Genomic DNA, 10,938 nt, shown 5'->3' with positions numbered 1-10,938 from the left:
CGGCTCGATTTTCTTCTTGACATGCAGTACATGACAGCTTGTGATGCACCACTGAAATAAGAGACTCAAATTTCCTAGTAATACTATGTCAGATGAACTGGTGTATGTACTGTGTGCTATCAATCTGCAGCCATGGGAAACATTATAAAAATAAATTAAGATTTATTATAATGTAATTGGAGTTGGGAATCTATCTTAGCCTTTTCAGGACTAAGGCCACATTCACCCTGTCGTATTTGGTGCAAGGTTCAGACCAAAAGAAGTGGTCTTGGACTTTCACCAATACGTCAGCAGGGATTGGCTGTAGCCACTGGACTTCAACATTGGGAAAGAGGTGGTGTGCACGTTGCCAGCATATTGTGGGGCTGAAATACAGAGATAAATTAACCATTCACACCTACAGTCAATTCAGAGTGTGCAGTTAACCTAACAGCAACCAGAAACTGGGGGAGGAAACTGACGTACCTGGAAAAAAAGCCACGCAGACACAGGGAGAACATGCTCAACACAGACGGACCCCAGCCCCAACCTGGATGGTAAATAAACATCTGTTCTAATTCCTTACACAAGAAAAACACTGACCAACATTTCAGTTCTGGAAATATCAGAACAGCAAGTGTTTTTCACTCCTGGCGGACTTGCAAATCATCCGGAAAGCTCAACGTAACTCAGCACTCAAAACTCTATAGTGTTTTTTTCATCAGCAGTTCTGCTCTGTGCCTCTCTCTGAGTATTTCCTCCAGCCCCCACAGCTCAGCCATGATGCTACATCCTCCTTGACGAAAAACAAAAAAGCAAGGCAATTAAAGAGAAAACCTAAAGTTACATATAATGATAAAAGTATTCGTATATTAAACATACAACAAAAATACCTGTTTGTATTGGTCCCTCGTTATGGATCTTAATTGTTCATTGTCTCTGTGAATGAGGTGAACAAACCTGGAACACATCACTTCACCTGTGAACGTGATTTGTCATGGTAGATTTTATTTGTCAATGGTGGTGAAGACAACAACTCCCATGATCCCATGCTGCTTCACGATGTCATTAAACTTGGTCTTTTGTTACTGTTTTACTCAGAGACATATTGACATATTGTTCTTTTAATCTTTTGTTTCCTGTCCTTATTTTGAAAGGGAAATTAATCTATTAATCTTTAGCAGCTCTTCATCCACAATCATTATATTACAACACCATCATAATCCATAAATGCAGGGAGTATTTATACAGCTATAATATATTCTTTTTGAATTAATAATACCTTTGTAAGAATAATGTTCTTTTCTGAGTGACACCAGCTTTTGATGCTCCTGGATGATATAAATGAAACTGAAGTCAGACAGCTCAGATGAGGGATGTACTTTTTCATTCTGGTGTAAGGAAGAGACTGTCAGTAGGACTCAGGAAAGCCTCGGCTGCAGTGACAGGTCTCACGTTACCTTGAGATGAGTCATGTCGAACAAATATATATGTTTTCATAGGGCTCATATATTCAACGGCTGAATGGTTTTGACTAACGTCACATATGTAAAACAGCCCGGGCTCTGAAAAGACACTCTCTCAGCAACAGGCTCAAGGAGAAACAATTCATGCAGAGAGAAAAAAAAATGCTCCTGTCAAATCTATTCATTCTTTCCACTTTTTCACTGCGTTTCTCACGAGAGGAGCAAATCTAAATATGAATGTATTTCACGCTTATGATTCCTGGGATGTGAAACAACAGATAATAAAATGTTGTCTCCGAGGTACAACATCCGACAACAGCTCTTTTTTTAAAGAAAAGCCTCATAATGCCAACAGACTACACACTTTCCAACACATGCATTGAGCCAATTGAATCCATCTCTTTATATATATACAAACACACACACACACACACTCAGTACCACAAGCCCGATAAAAGCTGATAAAAGCAATGTTTGAATATGTTTAATACCAACACCCTGGGAGGGAGGATACTTGAAGTCCAAATAATCCACCCTGCTGTCCACTACTTCATTCATCCTGGAGACAATTTCATTTATCGCTGCAGCCCAGATACATCATCTATTACATCAGAGTCCACCTCATCTCCAAGGACACATTAACAACCCCATTAAATAAGGATGAGGAATCCTGCGGTGCATTGCCGCTGCCTCCCAAGTGTGTTTCACTACTCCATGTGCACGTGAGTGCCCGCATCAGTGCTTGCATGTGCCATGACACGGCTCCCACAGCAGTGCTCAAATCTTCACAGACATTATTACACTTTTCTGTCTTCCAACACTTGTTTTTACTTTTTCCCACAGTGAACAGCAGCAATGTCAACAGCACAGAGCGACGAGCATTCCCCTGCTGTTGAAACCCACAGTAAGTGTCTGAAAGAGTAAAGAGAAAGATGTTATGTGACGAGAGGACAACGCGGCCAATGTCAAAGACGTGGTCCAACAGGGGCCAATGGATATGCATAAAAAGCTGAGTCATTGTTGTCCTCTGACTTCTGAACATATAATCAATACCTCGGGGTATTGGACAGCACACTGCAATTGGAGGCCATTTTCTAGCTTTGTTTAAGTGCCTGTGAGGCACCTGAGGAGTGGCATCAGTTCTGACACCACTGTGCCAGGGTTATTCAAGCAGTCGCTGCAAAGCACTTCTGTTGTAAGCGCGACAAAGAGGAAATACAAACTCATTTAATTACATTTTCTTTTTATAAACCACGGAAACAGGATGCAAATGTTGAATTACTGTATTTTTCATTCGCACTGTGGCAACACTGCAGTTGTCTTGGTTTTCCTGCTAACTCTGACAGATTTACACATCACATACTGCCGTGCTGCCACTTGTCGCACATTCATAAGAAGATGTAACCAACTCGTCTGCTAAGATCAACCACAGAGATGGACTGAATAGTCAAAGAGGCTGCGCTTGCATAAATCGCCAAAACTCCTTCCCTCTTCCGCTGTAACAAAGACAGGCATTCACCATCTTTAGTGACACTGCTTCTTTCAGACCAGCTCTGGTCATGTTGCCATTCTTACTGAAAGAAAAATGCATTGCAGAAAGATGCAAATGAACCAGGACCGTGTGCTGTTTTCCACTATGGTGAAATTTTCTTTTCACAGGGAAAGCAGAAGTGCCTATCTTATTTCTCCTGGTGCAGACATGCTGCAGGATTCAACATTACCCTTCAGTCATTTCTGACCTACCCTGTCAGTTGTACACACTCTTGCTCTAGGGCAATGCAAAGTACGGCTCTGACTACATGCTATGCTGATAACAGGTCAGTGAGCATGCCCAGACTCTGACTTGGATCTTATGGGCGTTAGCCAGCAGAGAGCTGCTTTCAATGCTGGAGTCATCGTCCTCTGGTTGCCTTCAAATGCTCAGATAATAAAGACTATGAGACGTGTCAAAGAAAACAAAAAGCTGGTGCCAGATTTCTCTGTGGTCTTCTTCGTAGTGCACATTTATGAATGAACTGATGCAGGCACAAATCAAGGACACATCTGTGTCTGTACTTGGAGGCATTTTTAGGAAGTGACCCTCTACCACACATCCTGTCGACAGAAATATTCTGTGTGGAGGATTGAGTTGAAGCTTGGGCTGATGGTGTGTTTGGACAAGGAGGAAAAATCCTCTGGCCTCCACATTCACACAATAGAGTCTTTGAAATCATGCAACACCTTAGACAGGGCGGGACCTGTTTTTTTTATCCCTCACGTCCTCATTAGAAACACTAGGAGCTCCGCAGCTGTTTATATATAGCCAGCATCTGAGAGACACTTTTGTGTAAGTAATTGGATGACACGAATGCTCTCATTTCCATAAATTAAGCCACAAAGTTTTACAAGTTTGGCAAAGACCCCCTGCCACGCATCAGCGTTTGAGCATTTTGAAGCAATGTTGTGGTCCAATTAATGTCGGGCTGCACATACACTGCTGCTGCTGCAAACTCAGAGCCCTGAGGTGGCAATTTGTCTGATATCTTCTCTTATTTTTCACACACTCATACATTCATGTCTGAGCCACTACAGCCTGCAGCTGCTCTGCTCTTATATATTTTCAGTTGATGACTTCTTGTAAAACTTGTATCTGGACACTTGACGGATTAATCAAAGGCCACAGCACTCTGTCGAAAAGTGTTGGCGATGATGGGATTCCTCTGAGGACCTTGTGGAAGGTTATTTTCCAGCAAACTAATCTGCATATAGAGGAAGTCAGGGTGACCGGATTGGTCAGTAAAAACTTCTGTATCAATGTTTTTTTTAACATTATTTAATTGGCCGGGACATTTATCAAACAGATTGTGAGCAGATTAGACAGTGTACATGTGAGTAGAAACAACTTCCTTATTCCTGACGAAACATCGAGTTGCCGTTTGATGAAAACACAATTTTCACAATGACATCATCATTGTCTCGAGATTTTTCTGACCAAAAAAGGAGCAAAAAACATTACAGCTAAAAGTCAAGGATTCTGATCATCTGTCGGTGATGCCACAGTCATCTGAAACTCTTCATGTCGAGGGTTTGTTTGGATTTTGTTTTTTGGGGCTAGTGTGCAAAGTAGCTGCTGAGTGAGCGCTCTTCGCTTTCACACTGCACCCCCTGGTAAAATCACTCCATTGCGTCGAGTTGTCCTGTCCACTCGGTGAGGACGTTTGCAACAGCTGCAGGCAGCTGCAGACCCGGACCAAGAGTGAGTCTGAGTGAGATGGAGGCAGCTGCCGGGAGGAACAGAGGCCTTGCACTGTCAAGCTCCCAGAAGATATATATGTATATGGTGAATATACAGCTTACAGCTACTTAATGCAATATAGTCTCTGGTTTTGGTTTGATATCAAGATATTCACACCAAGTTCAAGTCACATACACAACATGCACGTCTGGTGTGAAAAGACATCTTCGCAAAATTAAAGTGCATGGAAATCAATGTAAGCACAACCAGCTCTAGGAATTTCTCCTTGCACCACAGGCACATCCATCATTCTCAAGTTAGTACTCTGAGACAACTTATGTACACAAGTGAACAACGCACTGTTCTGCTCCCTGCTACCCTTCCATTGTGTGCATCTGCTCCAGCCCCGTGTCTAAATACCACTGATTGATGTAAAAGTCACTGTGTGAGGGTACTGACGTTTTTGCTGAGACAACAGTGGAAAGTAATAACTTTGTGGCAGCATTAAAACAATTCTGAGTTCTGTTTTTTCTATACTAATGATTGTCCCTTAAAAACATTCTGTTGCTGATGAAGTGTGATTGCCTTGCTGCAGAATAATGGAATAGAGTGAAAGGTAGGGGGTGGAAAAACATAATTTGCAAAATGTGCAGTGTGTAGATTGTATATTCTTTGTGAGTGTGCTCAGCAATCTCCGTAATTGCATGATTGGTAATGTCACCGCTGTCACCCTCGCTCAGTGATTTACAGTTTCAGCATTAAGAAAGGTGTCAAGGACTAAAAACAAATGGTCCAGAAGTTAATATGCTTTCAGGCACAACATACAAGCCATATTTTCATGAACAAATGCTCTGCGTGAAGTAAAACTCTCTTTAATGTGCAAACATCTCCCGTAAAAGAGAGTGAGCCTGGTGGAAAAGTTCAGAATTATAATTGAAACCCTGAAGCAATGATGAAATTATACCAAAAGGTGCATTGGGCTGTGGTGACTCCTGATAATGGATGTGAGGGTGGACTAAACTGGTGGAGAAAGCAAATAGAAAGACAGTTATCTCTTGATTTCATTTGTGCATACATGTGCAGTAGCTGGGCACACACACACACGCACACGCACACACACACACACATTTAAGTCGAGACTATTGAGCTCTCCTCTTGTCTTGGCTCCAGCTGTAGTTTGTTTGGCAGTAACAAAGGTTGAGGAGTGTTAATGTTTCACTCACTCTGCCAGTCTATCTGCCAAGTTCCTAAAAATGCACTGTAGGGCCTCTTGGAGAGGGGGAAAAAAACTGCTTGTGCAAACACAACCTCTCTCTCCCTCCTCTCTCTCTTTTACTTCCTGAAATTTTCGATAACTGCCCGTCATGTGCAGCAATAAGCACTTTTGCTGCCTCGTATTCTCCAGCTCCCTCTTAGCTGTGTCAACTCAGCTGATGCAAAGCACGCCCAAACTGTTGAAGCCAAATTTCAGCAGCTCCTCTCAAGCACAAACACTTTTCATAGATTCAGGAAGGTGATTTTCTAAGTGAGCGAGTTTCTATTTTTTTCTCTCTCCTCGAGTCTACACGTCAGACCATTCAACATGCACAATGACTGATGTGGTGACACGGGGCCAAACTGAGTTCCTCTCTGGCCCAAGGCTGTTCTGTCAGCCCACCTGAGTCCAACTGAGCAATGGGAGACCCTCTAGGTCTGTTGCTGGGTAGAAGCACATCTCCACCCCTCACTGTGATTGGCTGTTGCAGCTCTGATGGCCTGGCCTCTTGGATCGCTGGTGTCTTCTCTGAGCTCAGCCGGCTGTCACAAACAGGCAGTGGAAAGCAAATGCTAACAACTGCTCTGAGGCCAGGTATTTGTGATCGGTTGGCTGCTAAAGATAGAGAACAGAGGCTCAGGTCATCTGATTCAACATCTGTCGATGTGCAACTTCAATCAACTAAGTTTCAACCTAAAGGAACGTTTCAAAAACTAAGTTTACTTTGCCAAAGTAAAAAGTCCACGCCCTCCTATCTCTATTTTATCTCTGTATAAGTTGACAGATCCTTTCTCCCCTGAGGACAGACACTTGTATGTACCATAGCCAGAGAGACACATGACAGTGAAGGAGATACAGAGCTGTCACATGCGTTAATCATCCACGGGCTGTTAAATGTCTTTCAGTATAACTGCTTTCACATCGCACCTGTTCCAAGTCAGTTGCTGTGGACATTCAGTAGAAGTTTTCCTGTCAGAGTGAGCCCGTGTGAGAATACAGCAGGGAAATTCACAGGAGTGTTGGTGAACATGTGACCGACATGAAACTAGGAGAATACAAATATCTCAGGATGAAAAATAGCTGCCAGACACATGCCAACAGAGATGTCACCTCGGAAAGACCAGAAGATTCAAGAGCTTTTGGTGATGAGGGCTGACGCTGGTGTAAAAGTGCCATAAACGAAAACATGTGATTTCCACAGTGAAATGTATTTGTCATGTCCTGCCTCCTGTTTCACGCCTGAATGTTCCCTATATTTTCCTCTTATTGTGAAAGCGCCATTTCCAGGTTTTTCTGGAGTTCATGCCTGAAAACTGCTGACGTTTGAATTTCCACGGCTCTCTCTTAAAAGGTTGGCAAAATCAAAATAACGATAAAGGATGTTGTAAAACACACAGACTCAAATGAAAGAGTGGGTGGCCTGTTAATATACAGTATAAAGAACATACTATATAATTTGTATTTGTAATTTGCCAGTGAGTCATGGTGCTTTACTGGTTACTTTAAAACCACAGCCCTGCATCATTTTCAACAGATGCATGTGAAACATTCATCTGTAAAGTAACTAAAGCTGTCAGATAAACGTAGCACGGACACTTTGTCTTGTCATAACAGGGAAAGTGAGACTAATAACATCAGTGACGCCTCTCGATCAATTCAGGTTCATCCATTACCCAGGATGCACAACAGGGCTCCGGCTCTGGCCCCGCTAATTGTAACGCAGTCATTATTAATGCTATTAATTACATCAGCGTTTGACAGATCAAAAGATGTATTACTTGACAAAATCTGAGATGTGGGCGTGATTCAGAGGGTCTGAAACCAGGCTATCTGCTCCCTGGCCTCCCCATCTGCTCTGCTGTTCAGCATCAGCACTAAGTGGTTACATAATGTAATCCTCCCTCACACTGCTGGACTCAACAGAGAGACGGGTTTCTGTGAAAGAGATGTTTCCGGATGTAAACTGTTCTCGGCACAGCACGCAGCCCATCTCACCTCAAATTCTCTCTTTCGTCCTAATCCCTTCTCCTCAATCTCTAATTAGTTGGCATGGTTATCCCTGCAGTCTGTGGCGTAACACACATGAAAACGGATGTTGTATGTTGTGCTGAGATCTAATCTCTCAACATCAGTTGCTTCAAACCACTGGTAATCATGTTACATCACGTGGTAAATGGATGGAACACATTTTCCTCTTCCACATAAACCTGAGTTTCTCTCATGCAGACCCAACCAACTGAGGGAAATTCTTCATTTTCAGTAGATACTGTATATGGTGTCAATGCTGATATAGATGTTTGGCTCATGCATTAATAAACAGTGTCACATGTACGTCCCCCACAACCATCAACAGCTCTGCAAATAGTGAAACTAAAAATCAAATATTAGAAATGCTGGGAGGCATGCCCGATCTCTGATACACACAGGGAGAGGCTGTTTTGAACAAATGTCACAAAGCATAAATTAGAAACTGCCATAGTGCCATGTGCACATGTTGTTGAGTCTTTGAAATGGGAACCTACAACGCTAAGACCCCTGAACCGTTGATTCCCTTACACTTTAAAATGTCAAGCCTATAACATGAGGCGTTCGCATGAATACATTTCAAATAGATAAATACGGTCATCTTGCCTTTAGGTAAATAACAGAAATTGGCCCAGTTGGCAAAACCTTTGCCATATAAGTGGAGGCTGTTCCCTGCTGATACATCGTCTGTCTCCCCCCCTCTACGGGCCTGCTTCCAAAGGGCACTGGATCGCTCAGCCTGCCACTGGCATGGTCTTCGCCTTAAACTAACACACACACCCACATACCTACCTGTGCATACACACACACTCACACAAACACACATAGAGCAAGGCTGCCAAAGCCTGGAGTGTGGGTTGAAAGTACTAGAGAGGGAGGAGCTGCATCGCCAGGTTGTGGCAGCCTCTGGAACCATGTGATCCACCTGACTTCCTCCCCTCCTTGCACGAGAAGAGGCTAAATAAACTCCGTAGGAAGATTTATCTTTACTCAGACAAAATCCTACACTTCAACCAATTATACTAAATTGACCAAAGCAGTCACTGTAACCTGGAGGAGGTTTAATGATGCAAATGGGAGCTGGTTTGTTCAGACAGTGCGTGTCTGTATTTGTGTGCTCAAGCTGTCTGCACGGCTATCTGATGTCCTTCCAGATACATCGGTTGATCCCAAAAAAGGAGCAAAGGAGGAGGACAGGGGGAGGAGCAGGCAGAGGAGGTGGGCAGTGGAAAATTTTCCCTCAAACGCCGTCAGTAAAGACAGAGGTCCAGACAAAACACTGCCAGGTTTAACGTGCAAGAAATGCATTAAGCCGAGCAGTGTAATGCAGAAGAAGTAAAGCATTTGAACTTTGGTTCACTGGGAGATAAAGCAGCAGTCAGAATTAGTTATGACACTGCTCTCATGTTTTATTCATGGTGGTGTGTGCTTTTGCTCTATAAGATGAGACAAGAGAGAGTGTTGTAAAATAAACTCTTTTATTTTCGTGCTCACTAAGAGAAACAGCTGCCCTGTCTTTTAATGGCAGCCCTGTGAGATTAGAAACGCATAAAATCTGAGAGGATAATGAGAGACGGAGGAGCGCAGGGAAAAAAATTAAATAAATAAAAACAACATCAGTTGCTCTCTCAGCCATCCACTGCGAGCAAGGTCAAAGAGGTGGAAAAATCCACATCATTTTCCAGGGCAGCTCGGGGGAAGGGTCACCGTTGTCTTATCGCAGGTCGGAGCAGACTGCACCGCTGTGCTGTGACCGCAGGAGCACACTTTCTCTTCTTCCACGATACCAACAACCCCCCCCCCCCACACACACACACACACACACACACACACACACACACACACACACACACACACACACACACACACACACACACACCCCTGAACGTACTCTGTCCATCGCCTGACCCCCTGGCATCAGGCAGCATCTGCTCCTATTCTCAGGCTGAGGAAACACTGAGGGACAGATGGAGGTGTACGGAAAAAAAAAACAGGAGAAGGAAAAGTAAACAGAACAGGTGAACGCAGCTGATTAGCTTTTATCCATTTTAGATTAAGCCGGAGTAAAGCACATGTGATAAAAATCACTAATTATTAACTAATGTTTTTCTCTGAGGGAGGAGAAGAAAAAAATCATGAGGTCTGACATTTGTACGTCAACAGCCCTGCTCTTAACATCCGAATGAAACCTTTGAATCATCATTATTAGAGACATCCTGCGTGGAAAGGTCAAGAGAACATGTTGAAGTCACTGCAGGGCACCTACATGTTGATGGACTGGGGCTTTTTCTTATTGATTCAGATTAAAAGCACCTTTCATATCGGACATCCATCTGTCACTTTTTACGACTCAATCTAAGAAAGTGGATTTTCATTTTAAAATGTCGAGGTCTTGACCGGCGAGTTTGTGCTGTGCCGGCATAATGAGGCCGCCGCAATAGAGCATGTTGATGGGACTGTATTGCTGTTATTGGAAATGATATAGGAAATTGAACGTGCGATCAGTGTGTGTGCTGTTGTGTGTTTGCGTTATGTTGTCAGACATTTAACTGATGTGCACTTGATGAATGGGTAGCAGAGTACATGAGGGTTGAAGTAACGTGTTTCAAGGGCACAACATGTACTAACATTTGTTTAACATGTTCATTCAGTGACTGTGTGTACGTGTGTGTGTGTGTGTGTGTGTGTGTGTGTGTGTGTGTGTGTGTGTGTGTGTGTGTGTGTGTGTGTGTGTGTGTGTGTGTGTGTGTGTGTGTGTGAAGGCAGAATGAGAAATTAGGGTTGCTGCCTGCCTCTGATGTCAGAGACACAACCTGGCACTTTAATGTTTCAATTAAAATGTGCAGTACAAGTGATACGTGCAGGAACACTATGCCACACTGGTTTGTTGCGCCTCACATTCATATTCCCCCAGCCGCCATAGAGATGTAAATCAGCGTAGGGGTAAATACATACACAGGCCGCACATCAAGGGATTCTGAATTCGCATATTTGAATGG

This window comes from Paralichthys olivaceus, chromosome 5 (genome assembly GCF_024713975.1).
Source record: "Paralichthys olivaceus isolate ysfri-2021 chromosome 5, ASM2471397v2, whole genome shotgun sequence".
In the NCBI taxonomy this organism is placed as follows: domain Eukaryota; kingdom Metazoa; phylum Chordata; class Actinopteri; order Pleuronectiformes; family Paralichthyidae; genus Paralichthys; species Paralichthys olivaceus.
This window is presented reverse-complemented; position numbering follows the sequence as displayed.